Below are 20,384 nucleotides of genomic sequence, written 5' to 3' on the forward strand. Positions count from 1 at the left end.
TGTATTTCAGAGGATTTGGGGGAAATTCACCCTCTTGGCATTGTCAGGTCGGTCCCCAGTGCCACCCGGGCGGGGAGGGGGCGAAGTCCCCAGGGATGCTGTAAAGGAGGGGTGCTTACCCGCGGGCTTGACAGGTGGGTGAGCGCCGCTTCCTGGCGCTGGCTCCTTGCGCTCCTTCTGCCCAGCCCGACAGACGGCGCTGGCTGATGCCCCACTAAAGTTTTCTGTTGCCGCCGAAGGGAGTTCAGGGCCTGCCTCCTTCCTCGGCCTGAGCCGGCAGTGCGGGGCGACATGGCCACCTCCAGGGCTGGGGTCTGGTCCCCCCGTCTCTTGATTCGCTGTGCTCGGTGGGAAGTAAAGAGAAATGTGGTTAAGGGCTTGGTGCGAGACTGGGAAAGGATGTCTGTGGTTACTGGGGAATTTGCATTCTAGAAACACAGATAACTCGGAAAATAAAATAATGAAAGCCAACATTGACTAAGTGTCAGGTACTGTGCTTAGCAATTTATATGGATAATCTCATCAAACCCTCACGGTTTTATGAGATAGGCATGTATTATTATATCCACTTCCTAGGTGGAGAAACAAAGGTTAAGCAATTTGCCCAAGGCCATGTACTGTAAGGCGTGGCCCCTGCATGCCCTTAGTTTAAAGTGCACTTTAACCACTCCTGGCCACTGGCACATCATCAAACAGGCTTTAATTTTTTTTTTCCAGACTAAAAAGCAAATTCCCTTTTCAAGACTGTGAAAGCTATGTCCTGAAAAGCCAGGCCATTTTCAAAACTAAATCAATGAAATTATATGCATTTTGATTATATAAATAAGTATAGTTTTAAGTAGGTCCATGTCGTAAAGAGGAAAGTTGATGAAAACTTGCCTTGTACCATCCATTTGTGTATCTCCTGATAAATTTAACTGAAGGTTCTCAGCTGGGAGGCAGTGTAGGGTAATAGCTAAGGGCACAGATTCTGGACTCAAATCTTGGCTGTGCTACTTATCGGCTGGGTGGCTTTGGACAGGTCATTTAACATCTCTGTGCCCCAGTTTTCTTATTTGTAAAATGGAGATAATAATGTACCTACCCTGCAGGGTTGTTGTGAGGAGTAAGTTGGTGAATACACAAGAATGGACAGATGGAGCCTGGCTCATGGCGTTGCTCCGTATTGGTTAGTTGTCACCATTACTTCCATTCCTGGGTGATGCAGTTGCCATTAGTGGGAATCCATTAGTGGGAATGGCAGCTGGTTTGGTTTTTTTGGCTTTTAGGGCTTTTTACTTTCTTCCTATGTGATAGCTATTTGTGGGTATCTTATATAACTTGATGAATCCAATTTCTTAACAGTAGAAATGATTTTTTTTTTCATTTTTGTATCTCCCATAGCACTTAGCACACAAATAAATGAATGAATGAGTAAGTGAGTATGAGAAAGTTCTTGAGGCTTCCTTTCCATTTTGCCACACTACCTGCACTCTTCCCTTTGTTGATCTCTGTCTGAGGGTTCTGGCCCTTTTGGTTGGTTGGGCCCTTTTGTTCATTAAAATTTTCAATCTCACTTCTGGCAGTTGTCCAAGCTCATGGATTCTGGTTTGCAGCTTCTCCCCATCTGACCCAGCAACTAGAAAAAGCGTGGTTTACCAGATATCCAGTATTCCTTGTACTTAATATTTTAAATTCTCAGTAAACCTAAACCTAAGTTTGGGTTTAGGCCTCTGAATCCCCAACCGTGGCCAGGGAACCATGGGATGTGGAGAGAAGTTGGTGAATGGATGATAGCACCGTATGGACAAGGATGTAGAGAGAGTTTGTAACCACATGGCTCTTTTCTTTTTTTCCAAAAAGGGGCAAGATTATCCTTTTGGCAACTGGGTACTAAATACAGGGGGAAAGTTTGGGGCCTAGAGCCGGTTCTGTTTTCATGATGAGAGGGAGGAAGGATATTCTAGGTAACCTTAACTTTTGATATCCCTGCCTTCCTCCTTTAGGGTACAGACAACTTTTCTCTATAATTGGGAATATCAGATCATGCATTTAATACGTTTACTGAGCACTTACTATCTGCCAAGTATTTATGATGAGTACCATCTACTCGTAATTTTGATTCTTGCTATTTATTGCTATCAACTCAAATAACAAATACTTTAATAGGAGGCCAGGTTTCCTGGAGTGCCTGAGGATATTTCATTGTGTATCAACAAGCAGTTTACAGAGCCCTGGTGGCGCACTGATTAAGAGCTCAGCTGCTAACCAAAAAGTTCGCAGTTCAAATCCACCAGCCACTCCTTGGAAACCCTTGTGGCAGTTCTGCTCTGTCCTGTAGGGTCGCCGTGAGTCCGAATTGACTCGATGGCAACCGGTTTTTTTTTAAGCAGTTTGTATTTTAACAAATACATTCTAATTTAATTCACACATGAAAAATATAGTAGTAGTAGTATCATTGGTGTCGAGTCGATTCCAACTCATGGGGAACCTATAGGACAGAGTAGAACTGCCCCATAGAGTTTCCAAGAGTGCCTGATGTATTCGAACTGCTGACCTTTTGGTTAGCAGCCGTAGCACTTAACCACTACACCACCAGGGTTTCCACATGAAAAATACATGTTTCTATAATAACAACCATGAAGTTTATATCTCTAGTATAAAGCTTTGATTATTATTTCATATATTTATATGTTTTCCCCATTGAATAAATGGTAAGCTTTTTGAGGACATAGGTTTTATTATATTCTTTTGGTAGCACGGTGCTGGACATGTGTTCATTCATTCATTCTTTCATGTTCTAGGCTCTAGACTAGTCTCTGGGGCTGTAAAGATGAACAGCATTGAATTCCTGATCTCCAGAATGCTCATAATCAAATTAGGGTAAGAAGTTATGACAAGCTTTGTAGGTAGGAGTGAGTACAAAGTGCAGTGATGGTATAAAGGAGAGCAGAGATCATGTGTCTTGAGGTGAAGCAGGGTTGGAGAGCTTGAGAGAGAAGGTGTTCAAGGCCTTGATGCGTGAATAAGAATTTTCCATGTAAACTAGGCGAGGAAGGGCTGTCCAGGCTTGGAGATTGTTACAGATTGAATTCTGCGTCCTCCCCCGAAAATATATGTTGGAATCCTAACCTCTATACCTGTGGATGTAACCCCGTCTTGGAATAGGGTTTTCTTGTTATGTTAATGAGGTCATATCAGTGTAGGGTGTGTCTTAAGGCTCATGATTTTTGAGATACAAAAGGAGGAGATTAAACACAAGAGAGAAGCAGACACAAGTGGGGTAAAGGTAGATGCCATTTGGAGATCGCCAAGGGACCAAGGAAGTCCAGGATTATCTTCCCTTAGAGCCAACAGAGCAGAGGGAGAGGGAGAGAGAGAGAGAGAGAGAGAGAGAGCTTTCCCTAGTGCCAGTGCTCTGAATTCGAACTTCTAGCCTTGTAAACTGTGAGAAAATAAATTTCTGTTCTTTAAAGCCACCCAGTTGTAAGTACTTCTGTTACAGTGGCACTAGCGGACTAAGAAGTGTCAGAGGGTGTTTTGTTTAAGAAACAAAACTTGGTGTGAGAGGGGGCATGGGCTTGAGAGGGAATGAACTGTAGTAGGTACTCAGTTAGGAGCCCTGGTGGCACAGTGGTTAAGCACTTGGCTGCTAACTGCAAGGTCGGCGGTTTGAACCCACCAGCCGCTCTGTGGTAGTAAGATGTGGCAGTCTGCTTCTGTAAAGATTACAGCCTTAGAAACCCTAAGGGGCAGTTCTACTCTGTCCTATAGGGTTGCTATAAGTCGGAATGGGCTCTACGGTAGTGGGTTTTGTTTTGTTTTTTTTAGCTCTCAGTGAACATGTGTATTCCTTGTTACTGTCTAAAATAGGGCCTGGCCCTTCATTTCCTCCTTTCAGTTTGGTTTTCTCCTCTCAAGGGGTAAGACCCAGAAATTTTTGAAGGAGTCATTTAGTTGTGCTTAACCGTATAAAAAAAACCACCCAGTGCCATCAGGTGGATTCCGACTTATAGTGACCCTATAGTATAAAGTAGAACTGCCCCATGGAGTTTCCAAGGAGCGCTTGGCGGATTCAAACTGCCGACCCTTTGATTAGCCTTCGTCTATTCATTCAAGCGCATATGTTTTCTTAGTGACCTAGTGCTGCTATAACAGAAATACCACAAGTGGATGGAGAAATTTATTCTCTCACAGTCTAGGAGGCTAGAAGTCTGCATTCAGGGTGCCAGCTCCAGGGCAAGGCTTTTTCTCCCTGTCAGTTCTGGGGAAAGGTCCTTGTCATGGATCTTCTCCTGGTGTGGGAGCTTCTCAGTGTAGGGACCTTGGGTCCAAAGGATGTGTGTGCTCCTGGCTCTTTTTGCTTGGTGGTATGAGGGTCCCTGCCTCTGCTGGCTTTTCTCTTTTATATCTCAAAAGAGACCCACTCAAGATATAACCCAATCATGTAGACTGAGTCCTGCCTCATTAATGTAACTGCCTCTAATCCTGCCTCATTAACATCATAGAGATAGGATTTACAACACATAGGAAAATCACATCAGATGAGAAAATGGTTGACAATCACACAGTACTGGGAATCACAGCCTAGCAAAGTTGACACACATTGTGGGGGGACACAGTTTGATCCATAACTTCCCTTGCGTGCTTACTGTGTGCACAGCACAAGTCTTGTGATGGTAGGTTGTTGTTATGGATAAATTAGGTCCCCATAAAATATTCCAAACAGGATCACATCTACAGGTACAAGGGCCAGGCATTGAATTCCTGGCCCTTGTACCTGTGGATGTGATCCTGTTTGGAAATAGGAGTTTTCTTTTGTTATATTAATGAGATCATAATGTGGGTCATCCGCAAAATCCTTGCTATGTTTGAGCCCATTGTTGAAACCACTGTGTCAGTCCATCTTGTAGAGGGTTTTCCTCTCTTTTGCTGACCCTCTACTTTACCAAGCATGATTTCCTTCTTTAGGGACTGGTCCCGCCTGATAACATGTCCAAAGTACACGAGAAGTCTTACCATCGTTACTTGTAAGAAATATCCCAGTGGAAATGAAATGATATTTCTCATTTAGTGTCTTCTTCTGAATCTGGCCTGAACTTCCGGCAGTTCTCTATTGTTGTACTGCTGCAACTGTTATTGAATTATTTTCTGCAAAATTTTCAGCTCTCTTTCTGACTTCTTGGCATAGATGAGCATTGCATCTGATGTTGAAACATCTCAATTGGTATAGTGACTCTGTGTATTCCTTCTATCTTCTTTTGATGCTTCCTATATCATTTGGATTTTTGCCCATAGAATCCTTCATTGTTGCAACTCAAGACTTTTTTCTTCAGTTCTCTCAGCTTGAGGAATGCCAAGCGTGTTCTTTCCTTTCAGTTTTCTAACTCCAGGTCTTTGCATATTTCATTATAATACTCTACTTTGTGTTTTTGAGCTGCCCTTTGAAATCTTCTGTTCAGCTCTTTTACTTCATCATTTCTTCTGTTCACTTCAGTTATTCCATGTGAAAGAGCAAATTTAAGAGTCTCTTTTCTTTCCTGTCTTTTTAATGATCTTTGTTGTCACCCCACAACTCTTCTGGTCTTCGGTCGTTAGTGTTCAGTGCGTCAAATCTGTTCTTGAGATGGCCTGTAAATTCAGGTGGGATATGCTCAAGGTTGTACTTTGACTCTCATGGACTTTTTTTAATTTTCTTCAGCTTCAGTTTAAACTTGCATGTGAGCAATTGATGGTTTGTTCCACAGTTGGCCACTGGCCTTGTTCTGACTGATGATATTGAGCTGCTCCATTGTTTCTTTCCACAGATGTAGTTGATTTGAGTCCTGTGTATTCCGTCTGGCAAGGTCCATGTGTATAGTCACCATTTATGTTGTTGAAAAAGCATATGTCCAGTGAATAGGTCATTGATCTTGCAAAATTCTATCATGCGATCTCTGGCGTTATTTCTGTCACCAAGGCCATATTTTCCAACTACTGATCCTTCTTCTTTGTTTCCAACTTTCTCATTCTTATCACCAGTAATTATCAATGGATCTTGATTTCACGTTTGATCAATTTCAGACTGCAGAAGTTGGTAAAAGTCTTCAATTCATCTTTGGCATTAGTGGTTGGTGCATAAATTTGAATAATAGTTGTATTAGCTGGTCTTCCTCATAGGCTTATGAATATTATCCTATCATAGCATTGTACTTCAGGATACATCTTTTTAACAATGAATGTGACACTGTTCCTCTTCAATTTGTCATTCCCAGCATAGTAGACGATATGACTTTTTGAATCAGAATGGCCATTACCAGTCCATTTCAGTTCACTAACGCCTAGGATATCGATCTTCAAGCATTCCATTTCATTTTTGAGAACTTCCAATTTTCCTAGATTCATGTTTTGTACATCCCATGTTCCAATTTCTAATGGATTTCTTCTCATTTTGAGTCGTGCAGCATCAGCAAACGAAGGTCTCGAAAGCTTTAGTTCACCTGTGTCATTAAGGTCAACTCTACTTTGAGGAGGCAGCTCTTCCCCAGTTGTGTTTTGAGTGCCTTCCAACCTGAGGGGCTCACCTTCCAGCACTATATCAGACAGTGTTCAGCTGCTGTTCATAAGGTTTTCACTAGCCAGTTTTTTTCAGAAGTAGATTGCCAGGCCCTTCTTTCCAGTCTGTCTTAATCTAGAAGCTCTGGTGAAATCTGTCCACCAAGGATGACCTTGCTGGTATTTGAAATCCTGGTAGGATAGCTTCCAGGACCACAGCAACATGTAGCCACCAGAGTATGAAAAACTGACAGATGAGTAGTGATTTTTTTTTTTTAATTTTTATTGTGCTTTAAGTGCAAGTTTACAAATCAAGTCAGTCTCCCATATAAAAATTTATATACACCTTGCTATATACTCCTAATCGTCTCCCTCTCATGAGACAGCACACTCCTTACTTCCCCTCTCTATTGTGGTGTCCATTCAGCTGGCTTCTGACCCCCTCTGCCCTCTCATCTCCGCTCCAGACAGGAGATGCCAGCATAGTCTCATGTGTCTACTTGATCCAAGAAGCTCATTCTTCACCAGTATTATTTTCTATTCCAGAGTCCAGTCCAATCTCTGTCTGAAGAGTTGACTTTGGGAATGGCTCCTGTCTTGGGGTAACAGAATGTCTGGGGACCGTGACCCAAGATATAACCCAATCATGTAGATTGAGTCCTGGGTCTTTGTAGTGACCTCCAGGGTCCTTGTAGTCTCAGTCAGACCATTAAGTCTGGTCTCTTTATGAGAATTTGGGACCTGCATCCCACTGTTCTCCTGCACCCTCAGGGGCTCTCCGTTTCGCTCCTTGTCAGGGCAGTCATTGGTTGTAGCTGGACACCATCTAGCTCTTCTGGCCTCAGGCCGATGCAGCCTCTGATTTATGTGGCCCTTTCTGTCTCTTGGGATCATAATTACCTTGCGTCTTTGGTGTTCCTCATTCTCCTTTGCCCTAAGTGGGTTGAGACCCATTGATGCATCTTAGATGGCCGCTTGCTAGCGTTTAAGACCCCGGAAGCTACTCTCCAAAGTGGGATGCAGAATGTTTTCTTAATAGATTTTATTATCCCAGTTGTTACCCTGCTGGTATGTGAATACCGGTGTGGCATAGCTTCCAGCATCACAGCAACACACAAGCCCCCACAGTACAACAAACTGAGAAACACGTGGTAGCAGTAGCTTTCATCAAATGAGAATTCACCAAGTAGCAGGAGTCCTACTTACATTTTCATCAATCTTTACAAAATCCTGTAAGTTTGGTTTTTAAGTCTTGTTTGACAGAGCAGGTGAGAGGCAAACAATAAGAGCTGATGGCCTTCTTGGCTGGCCTCTGGCACCCACCAGGCTATGTTGCTTTTGCTTGGACTTTGTGCAAGGTGTTGCTTGGAAAAACAGTTCTATAGCTAAAACAAGTCTGAAAGCCACTGGCTACTGGATAGAGCACAAGTTTCTCGATACGAACTACAAGGGCCTTTACTACTGGCTCCTTCCCTCTCCAGGCTCATCAACCCGAATGCCCATCTCACTGTGTTTATTGTGACAGTATAGGACAGAGTAGAACTGCCCCATAGCATTTCCAGGGCTGTAATCTTTATGGAAGCAGACTGCTACATCTTTCTTCTGCAGAGCGGCAGGTGGATTTGAACTGCTGACCTTTCGATTAGCAGCTGAGCACTTAACCACTGCACCACGAGGGCTCTTTCTTCTTTGAAGTCCCTGTCTTACCATTGTGCCAGGCACAGAAATGAAACGGTAGCAGTTTTCCCATTTTAGGTGTAGATTTGATTTCTAGGAACAGTAAAAGCCTATTTGCAACCAAATTTGGTAAATAAGATGCAAGATTTAGGTCTGTAAAGTAATGAAACTAAGACTATTGCTGAATAGCTGTCACAGGTGTTTTGATCAGTAGCTACATTTGTGGAAAAGCCAGTTGCTTCCCAAGGTTACTGCCTTTGTATATAGTTTTGGTAATTTTGTTAAAAAACTACATAAACTTCCTTATATTTTTGTTTATGGAGAATCATCAGAGAGAAGTAATTGTTCCATATAGGTGAATTTTCCAGATAACTGAAAACAGACTCTTTTAAGCATTGTAATTTGCTTTTGAATCCAATTGAATGGAACTCTGTATGTAATGGATTACTCACCTCTGTTAGTTTACTTATAATTTTGGGCAGCAATTCTTTAACAATGAATTGTTTTGTGGGGAACAACTCTAGGGTAGGTCAACCCTTTTAATTACACAGTAGGTCAATTTGTAACTAATCATGGAGATGTTGCCATGAAAAAATATTTATAATTCTTCATGGTACACTTAAAACAAATAAACGAGACCACTCTCCTTTAAATAAACAAAGAACGTTGAATATGGTACCACCTTACCTTGATGATTCCGAATCATTATAACCAAACCAAAACCAAACCCATTGCCGTCAAGTTGATTGCAACTCATAGCAACCCTATAGGACAGAGTGGTACTGCTCCATAGGGTTTCCAAGGAGCGCCTGGTGGATGCTAAGTGCTGACCTTTTGGTTAGCAGCTGTAGCTCTTAACCCCTATGCCACCAGGGTTTCCAGAATCATTATGGTCTTTAATTATTCTGCTGAGTGGCAATAATATACTTAGGGCCCACTGAAAGGAATTATTCATCTTATTTTTTTCTGACTTTTTTCCTCATGAGTGTCGTTTGATGTTTTCTCTATGTTACTGAACATATGTAGAAAGCCTGCATTTTTTAAAATTATATCTTCTAACCTGTAACACTCTAGAAACCAGGTATCTGAGTCTGTTAGAATTGTTTGTAATGAAAGTATAAATAGGTCCTGAATAAATGCTTGAATGGTTTTCATTTTAATAAATTGTGAAATCTTTTTAGTCTATGGATTTTTGGGGCCTTTAGTTTGAATGGTTACAGAAGTGAATGTTAATTAAGGTCATCAAACAAGTGATTTGTCACCAAAATCTTGGTTAGTGATGTTAACAAGGCAGAGCTAGATTACATAAAAAACTTCTCTGTAGTCATTTCTTAAAAATCAGAGTATTTAAGGAACAAATTGACTCAATTTCTTCTGCCCAACAAGTCCTTACTGAGATCTTAAGACTAGGTACAGTAGAGTTCCCCACAGAAGTGTGGGCAACATTACTGCCCCAGAAGAGTTTAGGATATATCTGGGGAAAAGGACATTTCCTAAGAATTTCAGGGGCATCAAACAAGGGATAAAAATAACGACAACAATAATAAAAACCAATGTTTGCTGAGTGCTTACTTTGTGTACCTAGAGCAATCATGCTATTCCAAGAGCTCAGGGTGGATTAACTCATGTAATCCTTATAGTAACTTCTGTAGGTGTTATAATTCTATCCTTGCCAGTCCCACTGGACACATGTGATAACTGAAGTGCAGAGAGGTCAGGTAATTAGCTCTTAGATGATTACTCACACAGCAGTAAAGAATGCAACTAGGTTCTCCCTACTCTTTGCTCCTACTTCCCCAACCAGGCAGTCTGGTTCAAGAGCTCTTAATGACTGTGCTATACGGCTTCTTGGGAGATGGGCAACAAACAGAAAAAGCAGGCCTTGGGCAATCTACACCTAGATTTCTCACTCTGGACGATTTGTATCCCCAGGTGTTCCAGAGAATATATAATGTCACAGGCTGAATACAGTTCATCTTCTTGGAGGATCATTTATTTTTTAGACTCCAGTTTTACAGTAGTGGATTAATCATGATCCCTGGCTAATGACACACTCTCATCACACTCCTCATGAATGGCTCAATTAATTTTTTTATGTAACAAGTACCTGTAAATCGACCACCAACCCTAAAACTAGAATCTTGACAATTTACATCTACCTATTGGTCATCCCCGTTCCATCCCCCTCCCAACCCCCGATAACCACCATCCTAAATCTTTTTACTATTCCTTTGCTTTTGTTTTTATATAATTTTTAGCTCTATATATTCCTAAAAAAATGTTTTTTATTCTCAGTTTTTACTTTATAAAAAAGATATCATGCCATATATAGTCTTTAGGGATTTCCTTACTTCCCCCACTATATCATATTGCTAAGATTCTTCTGTTTTGTTGTGTGATGCTGTAGAATGCTCACTTTGACTGCTATATAGTGTTTCCTGTGAATTTACAGGAATATATTCATCCATTCTGTAAATAGGCATTTGGGTTTTCTCCTCTTGTCAACAGAGCTTTTGTGAACATTGTTCTGCATGTCTCCTGTTGTTCATGTATAAGAGTTCTTTCATACGCATGCACACACCCACATACACACGCACACAGATCTATGAGGGGAATTGCTAGAAATAGTGTATATGGTAGGGTATATGACTAACTTTATAAAATGATGCCAAACTGTTTTCCAAAGTGGTTATTCCAGTTTACACTCCCACCAGCTGTGCATGAGAAATCCTGTAAAACAACATCCTTTCTAATACTTGCTATTGTCAGACTTTTACATTTTTAGTAATCAAATGAATGCAAAGTAATACCTCCTTGTGGTCTTAATTTGCATATGCCTGGCCAGTAATTAATTTGACTCTCTGTGTATGTTTATTGGCCTTATATATTTCCACCTCTGTAAAATACCTGCTCATGGCTTATGCAGATTATTATTCTATTACTTTTATATATTTCTCAGATATCTTCCAATTTATATGGATTTTCAAGATAATACCCGAGAGTTGAAAAAATTTTGGGCTTGCATCCCCAAAATTTTGGGAGCCTGATACAAGCCCACCAATGAGCATTCCCCACTAATATTTAATTCTCTTTAACTGGTAGTGGATGTTCACTTGAAAAGTTTGGGAGTTGGCAGGATTAGAATTAGGAATAGTTGAAGCTGATTAAGGATGGGCATGTGCCAGATGGCTTCAAGTTTCTCTGGTTTGAGGCCTGTGGGGTGTTGAAAGGCTGGAAAGGGCGACATGACTCACAGGAAGCATCTCCATTACGCTTCCGTTTCCCTTACTGGGCTGAGTTACCAGGAACTTCCTGGGTCAAGCTGAGACTCCTGTTTTCTTCAGGTGCCTGGTGCTGATGAGGGTATTAGTTTGTTAGTCAAAGGAACCGAGCTAACCCCCAGTGTAGTAAAAAGGAGGATTTATTACTTTACAGAGTCAAAACCAGTTGCCATCAAGTCAACTCCAACTTATGATGACCTCATGTGTGTCAGAGTAAAGCTGTGCTCCATAGGGTTTTCAAAGGCTGACTTTTCAGAAGTAGATTGCCAGGGCTTTGCTCTGATGTGCCTGTGGGTGGACTCAATCTCCAGTCTCTCGGTTAGCAGCTGAAGGCATTAACAGTTTGCGCCACACAGGGGCTTAGAGTCAAGGAGGGTTAAGCTGCCAAACCACAGAGAGACCAGGGAGGCAGCTAGAGCCAGGAACCCAAACCACACTGGTGTTCTCTGTCTCTTTATTTGTGCTTCACTTTGACTGTAGGTTTCATTTTTCTAACTGCCAACCAGTTGATTCTTTTCATCTGAGTATTACAATTTATAGCTTTAACTGCACAAATGAAAAAAAAAATCAAGTTTTGAAAACTCTTGTATTTGTTTGGATAACCCACAAGGGGGTTAATTTAGATTTTATAGTAGTTTGAAAAGAAGAAAAAGTCCTTCAAAACTTTCTGTCCAGCCTTGTGAATGGGTAGTGTTAAAAAAAAAAAAGTGTTAGGACGGTTTAAAATTTTATGAGATGTGGCTTCTTGGCTGCCTGTTGAGAGCAGGGTTAGTCTGTTCTGTTCAGGACCTGTGCAAGACTGGGCTGGGTAGAGGGAAGATTGTTTATTTGTCACAGGGCCGTAAACTCCTGTAATTTGGACTATTGAGACAGCAGTGTGCTCATTACCCAGTACTAATCCCACCCTCCCTTCCCCCATCCCTGCACCCACCTTTTCAGGCCTCTTGGAGCTTCTTTTGGTGGTCTTGGAGTATGGCCATGTTGCTGTCTCTTTTGGAATTCTCATAGAGGAAGTATGGGGAAGGGAGGATCCTGGGGGTAGAGGCTACATCACTCCACATTATTGCCCACCCAGAGTTTGGTGCCCCTCCCCCGGCCTTCTTACCCCCCCATACACAGCTAGGCTCTGTGACTCGAGTTCCTCTGACACATATTCTGAGAGAACAGGTGATCTGAAAATGTGTTTCACGTTCTTACTTCAACAAATCAAAATAGAAGGACAAAGAAGGGTACCATAGATTTTATACCTTCTCTTGTATTTTTATTGGAACACCTCTTATTAAAATAATTAATTGCATAATGAAATGGTTATGCTCAGAGCTGGGTTAATCCGTGCCTGTTATTAGAGATGCCGGAAAATTTGTATCAATTAATCTCTCTGTGTGGAATCATCCTCAATATTATATATATTTTTGTTGCCATTATCAGGTGGGTAGTGTATGGAATGGAAAAAATAGAGACTTACTAATTATCTGACCTTGGGAAGTTACTTAACTTCTCTCAACGGCTGAATCTCAGATTTTCAAAGTATAATTGGACTAATAATCCCTGCCTCACAAGAATTTTGGAGAGCTTTAAACGAAACAGCAGATATAAGCACTTAGTACAGCACCATACACAGTTACTTCTTTTAAGCCACTGCACTTTTGTTGGAAGTGGAAGCATCTTTTGAGTCCTTAGTAGATGTACGTAGTGTATTTGTAATGTCACAGGGATTACTAGCTCAAGCTCTGGAACCACACTGCTTGTGTTCTATCATTTACTAGCTGTGTAGTCTTGGGCAAGTTGTTCAATACCTCTGTGCCTCAGTTTCCTCATCTGTAAATAGCGATAATAATAGTACCTACCTCTTAAGGTTATTGGGAGGATTAAGTGAATTAGGAATATTAAATTGTTAGAACAGTGCTTGGCACACAGTGTGCACTGAGTGTCAGCCGTCGTTACATTATTATTATTACCAGATCTTGTGTGGGTGTGCGTATGTAAGCGGAATGTGCCAAAATAGTTATGACATAGTTTCTGCAGGTGTACACTAGTGAAACAAATGCAACAGACGTTACATTACAGGCAGAATGTGGAAAATGGGGTTACAACTTTGCAACCAAAATGCCGTAGGAATTTAGGGGTCTTACTCTGGAACTGGCGCCTTTCCTGGTGTCGTCGTTCCCATGGTTATTTTATTTGCTCAGCATGGTGGAATGGAAAGACCACAGGCTTTAGAATCTTATTTGAGTTTTAATCTGGTGCTGTGATTTATTTGCCATAAGAACCTGGTTCAAAGACTTGAACTTTTGGCAAAATGATACCTGCCTTATAGGGTGGTATTAGAATCCAGTGAGTTAGTATATGTAAAGAGCCTGGTATGCAGTAGCTGGTACTTCACCGCCCCCCCTTTTAATGGATGGGGACGAGAGAGTAGATATGTGTTTCCCCTGTATTCTTGACCATCTCTGAGCCATATAGGTCATAATGTAGAAGAAATCACCGGATTTATAATTTTTATTTTTTTTGGTCTGCACAAAACTAGCTCGATAGTTTCTGGCTCAATCCCATGGTTTTATTTTATCCCTGGCATAGAATGGAAGTGTTTTAATGCAAGCGGGCACCTCATCAGCTTTGTCTGCAATTATTTAATAGACTCTGCTTATTTCATGTAATTATCTCGTTATCAAGGAAATTCATTGAGACGAATATAAATACGGTTATAACATTATGATTCAAGTATTGTTTTAAGGTATCACATGCATTGTTGACTTAGGGTATTTGTTCTCATAACAAATTACCACAAACTTAGTGGCTTAAAACAACCTAGATTTATTATCTTACAGTTCTGTAGGCCAGAAGTCCTGTACAGGTCTCACTGGGCTAAAGTCAGAGTGTCGACAGGACTGCCTTCTTTTTGGCCACTCTAGAGGAATAGGAATTTTCTTGTCTTTTCCAGCTTCTAAGCTTTGGCATGTGGTCCCTTTCTCCATCTTTAAAGCCAGCAATATAGCCTCTCTCTGCCTGTGCTTCCGTAATCACATTTCTCTGACCACAGCTGGGAAAGATTCTCTCCTTTTAGAGGACCCACATGATTCAGTTGGGCCCACCTGGGTAATCCAAACTACCCTCTGGCCCCCACCCCCCATCTCCAGGTCCTTAGCCTTAATCACATTTGCAAAGTCCCTTTTACCACTTAAGGTGACATATTCACTGGTTCTGGGGATTAGGGCATTGGGGCTGATGCCTACCACATTTAGTGATGGAATCTAAAAATAATTACAATGAAAAATACTTTTAGAGCACAAAGCAATAAGACCCCTTGGATATTTGTAGCAGTCCCTGGTTGGCATAAAGGGTTAATGCACTTGGCTACTAACAGAAAGGCTGGAGGTTGGAGTCCACTTAGAGATGCCTTGCAGGAAACACCTGGTGATCTACTTCTGAAAAGTCAGCCATTGAAAACCCGGTGGAGCACAGTTCTACTCTGACACACCTCACTCAGATTGCCATGAGTCAGCGTTGACTCAACAATAACTGGTTGGATGTTGGTAAACATTTAAGCAATAATTTATAAAATACCAAGGAAACCTTTTCTCAGCTCTTTTAACCCACATTCTTTTGCACATACTTAGTGTTTGAAAATAATCAACCAAGAATTGTGACTGACTATCCAGGTCATTGGGTTATCCAGGTTGTACCGCAGGTTTGAAGTAGATTTGGTAATTTGCCACTTCCTTTGGATGACCTGCATCTCCTGGCCCCCATCACACTGGAGAATTCACAGCACTCTTCCCTCTGCTGGGACAGCAGTTCTCCTTCCCCTTCCGGTGTCCTGACCAACTTGTATTCATTCTTCAAGTCTCAGAGGACATACCACTTCATGAGTAAGGCCTTCCATGAAATCCCAGATTAGGTTAGGCTTCCTCCTACCCTGTACATCTCTTTGGGCACCCTCATCACACTTGTAATTGCTTCTTTTTAAAAAAAAAAATTTATTTATTTTGCTGTTTTTTTTATTGACAATATACACAGCAAACCATACACCAATTTAGCTGTTTCTCTATGTACAATTCAGTGACATTAACTACATTCTTTGAGTCGTACAATCATTCTCACCCTCCTTTCCTGAGTTGTTCCTCCCCCATTAACTTAAACTCACTGCCCCCTAAGGTTCCTATCTAATCTTTTGAGTTGCTGTTGTCAATTTGACCCCATATAGATAGTTTTTAAAGAGCATAGTGCTCAAGGCAGACATTTTTTGCTAGATAAGCTAAAATATTGTTTGGCTTTAAGAAGACTTCAGGGGATATTTTCGGTTTAAGGTTTAAAGATTATCTCAGGGCACTTAGTTTCAGGAGTTCATCCAAACCTCATAGCTCCAGAAAGTCTAGATTCCATGAGAATTTGAAATTCTCTTCTGCATTTTTCCCCTTTTGATTATAGAATCTTTGATCAAACTGTTCATAGTGGTACCTATCTGGGCACCATCCAGTTCTGGTCTCATGGCAAAGGAGGCAGTTGTTTACAGAGGCAATTACCAACACATTCCATATCCACCTATTCCTGACGCTCCTTCTTCCTCTGTTGCTTCAGGTGAATAGAGAAAATTGTGCTTTGGACGGCCGCTTGCAAGCTTTTAAGACCCCGGGCACTATGCAGTGAACTATTAGGTAGAACAGAAGCACAAACACGTTATTAGGCCAAGTAACTGGAATGTCCCGTGAAACCATGACCCTAAACCTCCAAGCCTAGAAACCAAATTCCAGGAGGTTTTTGGTTGTATATAAGCAGCCTCAGTCGCCATCTACTCTTTTTTTTTTGTCTTCATAGTAAATGTATCTATCACACAACTTTTGCGAATTCAACTTTTTACAGGTATACAACTTATTGACAGCAATTGCAATAATCGGCTTTGCAACCCTATGCTTAATCAGTGTGATTTTTGTAATTGCTTCTTTACTGTTTTTCTTCACTGGTGTATTGTAAGTTCCATGAGAAAAGGGGCTCTGTTCATTTTTCTGTATTCCCAGAGCCTGGCACCATGTCAAGAGCCTACTCACTCAACCAGACCACTGCTGTCGAGTCGATTCTGACTAAGCAACCCTAGAGGACAGAGCAGAGCTGCCCCATAGGGTTTCCAAGGAGCGGCTGGTAGATTTGAACTGCTGACCTTTCAATCAGCAGCGTAAGCTCTTAAATACTGCACCACCAGGGCTCTAAGGAGCCCCCTAGGTACTAAAATTACATTTGCTGAATTGAACTGGATACCATTAATAAGGTGGTAATAAAGGTCACTGAGTGGCTGAAGCTGTCTTTCAGGGTTGGACTATTTCTTCTAAGCAGGCAAGGAAATTCCCACGTGTTGTAGTCTTTAGGGAGAAGTCATGGGGTGGTGTGCTACTGCAAAGGCTAATGTTTCTCCTGGAAAAAGACAGGTATCAACTTGACTTTGCTGTCCCTGAAATAGGTCAGCTCCCTAGGTAAGGCTGTTGTGTACCAGGTGTGAAATTGCAGGGCTTTGTCCAGTCTATAGGTGCTGTTGTTAGTTGCTGGGGGGTCGACTCTGACTCACTGTGACCCCATGTACAAGCAGAACGAAATGTTGTCTGGTCCTATGCAATTTTCATGATCATTGGCGTGCTTCAGTCTGTTGTTGTGGTTGCTATGTATTTTGAGTGCCTTCCAGCCTAGGGGGCTCATCTAGTACTATATCAGACAGTATTCTGTTGTGATCCATAGGGTTTTCATTAGCTAATTTTCGTAAGTAGCTCTGCAGGCCTTTCTTCCTACTCTGTCTTAGCCTGGAAGCTCCTCTGAAACCTGTCTACCGTGGGTGACCCTGCTGTTATTTGAAATACAGCGGCATAGCTTCTAGCATCAAAACAACATGCAAGCCACCACAGTGTGACAAACTGACAGACAGGTGGTGGTCCAGAGGTGCAGTTACCTTCAAATATCTCAAGTCACTACTCTCTCTCTCTCTCCACTCTTTTCTCTGTGTGAGAGTGTGTGTGTGTTTTAAGATTCAGTAACCAATCAAGGCATTGAGTGCTGGCCCCTTCAGCTGGTAGCATCCATTTGATTCTCTGCTTTACTGTAGTTTTCTAGACGGCTTGATATTAGTAGCTTTCTATCTTGCTGACTGTGGGATGATATTGTGATGATTTTGAGTTGCCATGTATTGCAGAAGGTTCTATACTGCAGTAGTGTGGGCAATATTTATTAAACTGATTAGGGTGTGTTAGGATATATTTGCATGCAAAATTCCAAGTAAAATGTAAAATAGTTACAGTTCTATAATTTAACTTTATAATAACTGAGTCTTCAGTAATTATGGAATATGAAGGATTATCCATGTTATTGAGTATAAAATTTATGAAAAACTATACCTAAGTAATCTGCAATGCTCAGACAGAAGGCCAGGCATTTGCAGAAAGAAATGACATTCATATGCCCTAGGCTGTAATTTTGTAGCTCCGTCTGTTTTCATCAACTACTTGCTTAGAGAGAAAGGGATGGATCCTCCGTTTTGAAGTTATTTCGGTAGAGTCATGTGTGAGGGAGTGTAGTAGGATAGCAAAAGCACTCTACTAAGTTTCAGGGGGTTTATATTCTGCACCTGGATCTGCCCCTTTGAACAGTGAATTAGGCCACCCCTTTCACATCTCTCAGCCTCAGTTTCCTCATCTGTAAACCCACAGCATTGTTAAATAGATCAAAAGTCAAATTAAGGTACAGAAAAAGTTTTTGTAAACTGAGAGGCATTATAAAAAACATAAGGTATTCTGATGGGGTCCATTAGCATGAATGTAATAAATAAATAATACTTGATGATGATGGATGCCCCATTGGCATGTCCAGGGAGCTTTATGTCAGCAGTTTAGAAACCTTGAATTATCAACAGAGAATTACAGGGCAGAAGGAGGTCGGGGGAGAAATGACAGCGGAAAGGTGAGCTGTGAATCTTACTTAGCACAAGAATTCAACATGAGGACAGAAGAAGTCTTTTAATGTTGTTCTTATTATTTTCTTCTGGTCCCTTCACTTTCCTGGTTCTTTTAAGAAGTAGATTTTTAATATAGATTTCTCATTGTAGAAAAATTAATATATACAAAATGTATAAAGAATTTTTGAAGAAGAAAGAAGTAGAGACTAATCTCTACTGTGGTGTACCCATCACCCAGTTTCAGTGATTTTTCATCAACTCATTGTGTTTCCCTTATACCCCTCTACTTCCCCCCCTCTCTTATTTTAAAGCAAATCTCCAGCATCATGTCACTTCACCCATAAATATTTCAGTATGAATCTCTAAATGATGAGGACTTTAGAAGACATTAGTATAATAAATACCATTATCCCACCTAAAATTAAACAATAATTCCTTATTATAAGTTTTGAGTCCATGTTCAAATTTCCCCTATTATCTCATATGTATATACAAGCTGTGTATACAGTTTGTTCAAATCAAGATCCAAATAAGGCCCATATATTTCAGTATATTTTTATATCTACATCTCTTCCTATCTGTAGGCTTTCCCTTCCTCTTTCTTTTGTTTTTGAACAGTTAATGTGTCATGTAGAGTTTTCTACATTCTGGGTTTTGTTGATTATGTCTCTCTAGTGGGTTTACAATGTTCTTCTTTCTTGTATTTTTCGTAAACATTAGTAATTTATGGTTGGATTTTTTTGTTGTTTGTTTTTGCTAGTGAACCTTCGTCAAACTGGAGAAGTCTATGGACTTTTTCTCAGAATAATTTCTTTAAATTCATAATATGAAATACACAAGATTATAACAGAGATTAATTGCATATATTTGGTTATCAAAACATTAACAAATCATGATATATATTAATATATGTGCTTTTTAAAAAATACATTAGATAACAACGTTTCACAGTGGGTCTAATAACTGCCATGATTTCTGAGCAGTGATGAATGAAAATGGTATTCTGAGATTTTAGCAGCAGTTGTCATATGCTGTGAAAATATCAGTGGTTTCTTTTGGCAGTAAAGTCATAGATATTGATAGTACCACTATAGTTACATTTTTGCCTACATTCATAATTCAAGCGAATGTTAAATTTTAGTTAAAAGTATTCAGGATGCATTTTTTTCCTATCTAAGTTCACAGATCCTCAGAATGTTATCATGGACCTGGTCCATGGAACTCAGGTTAAAAACTAGTGTGGTCCTATTTTTTTTTTCTTTCGGCAAGAGTATTTCATAGGTATTGTGTATGTCTACCAGGAGGCACCTAATGTTTGCTTGTCTCTTTGTGATGTTAGCACCTATTGATGTTATCTAGATCCATTATTTTATTTAAAAAGAAAAAAAAAAAACCCACTGCCGTGAGGTCAGTTCTGACTCATAGTGACCCTAATGGACATAGTAGAATTGCCCTATGGGGTTTCCAGCACCTGGTGGAATTAAACTGCCAGCCTTTTGGTTAGCAGCTGTAGCTCTTAACTACTACACCACCAGTTTCCATTATTTTATTAGGGGTTGTAAAATGATATTCTATTTCTACCATTCTGTCTTCAGTTATTATCCAGAATATTTCTAGAAACTCCCCTCCATCAATTCTTTGATTACTCTGAGGTACAATTTGTGTAGGAAAGGCAGGATAAATGTTCGCGTTTTCCCTTTATTTACCAGGTTTTAAAATAATGAGTTGGTTTCCTAGCCGCCTCCAGAGAAGACCAATGAGGTCTTTTTTTTTTCCCAAGCAGTGTTATTAACTCATGGACTTAAACATAGCTGAGATGTTTCAGTGCATTATGGGTATTCTTATTCATGCTCAGAATAGTCTTCTATCATGACTCCACTAGTCTTTGATAGCTTTCTTGCCATCTGGTATGACAAGATGTTCCAGGCTTGTTTTGTACGTTTTCTGCCCAGTCTGAAATCAGCCATTCTCTAAGGAGCCCT

At 40.6% G+C, this 20,384-nt stretch overlaps 2 protein-coding genes across 4 annotated transcripts in view; both read left to right on the plus strand.

The window, feature by feature from the left end:
- Positions 1–20,384, plus strand: part of LOC126078699 (solute carrier family 35 member F2) — a 405,637-nt gene that overhangs the window by 287,549 nt on the left and 97,704 nt on the right. The gene's annotated exons all lie outside the window — the stretch shown is intronic.
- Positions 1–20,384, plus strand: part of LOC126078701 (solute carrier family 35 member F2-like) — an 81,277-nt gene that overhangs the window by 396 nt on the left and 60,497 nt on the right. The gene's annotated exons all lie outside the window — the stretch shown is intronic.

Source organism: Elephas maximus, chromosome 7, assembly GCF_024166365.1.
Source record: "Elephas maximus indicus isolate mEleMax1 chromosome 7, mEleMax1 primary haplotype, whole genome shotgun sequence".
NCBI classification, from domain to species: domain Eukaryota; kingdom Metazoa; phylum Chordata; class Mammalia; order Proboscidea; family Elephantidae; genus Elephas; species Elephas maximus.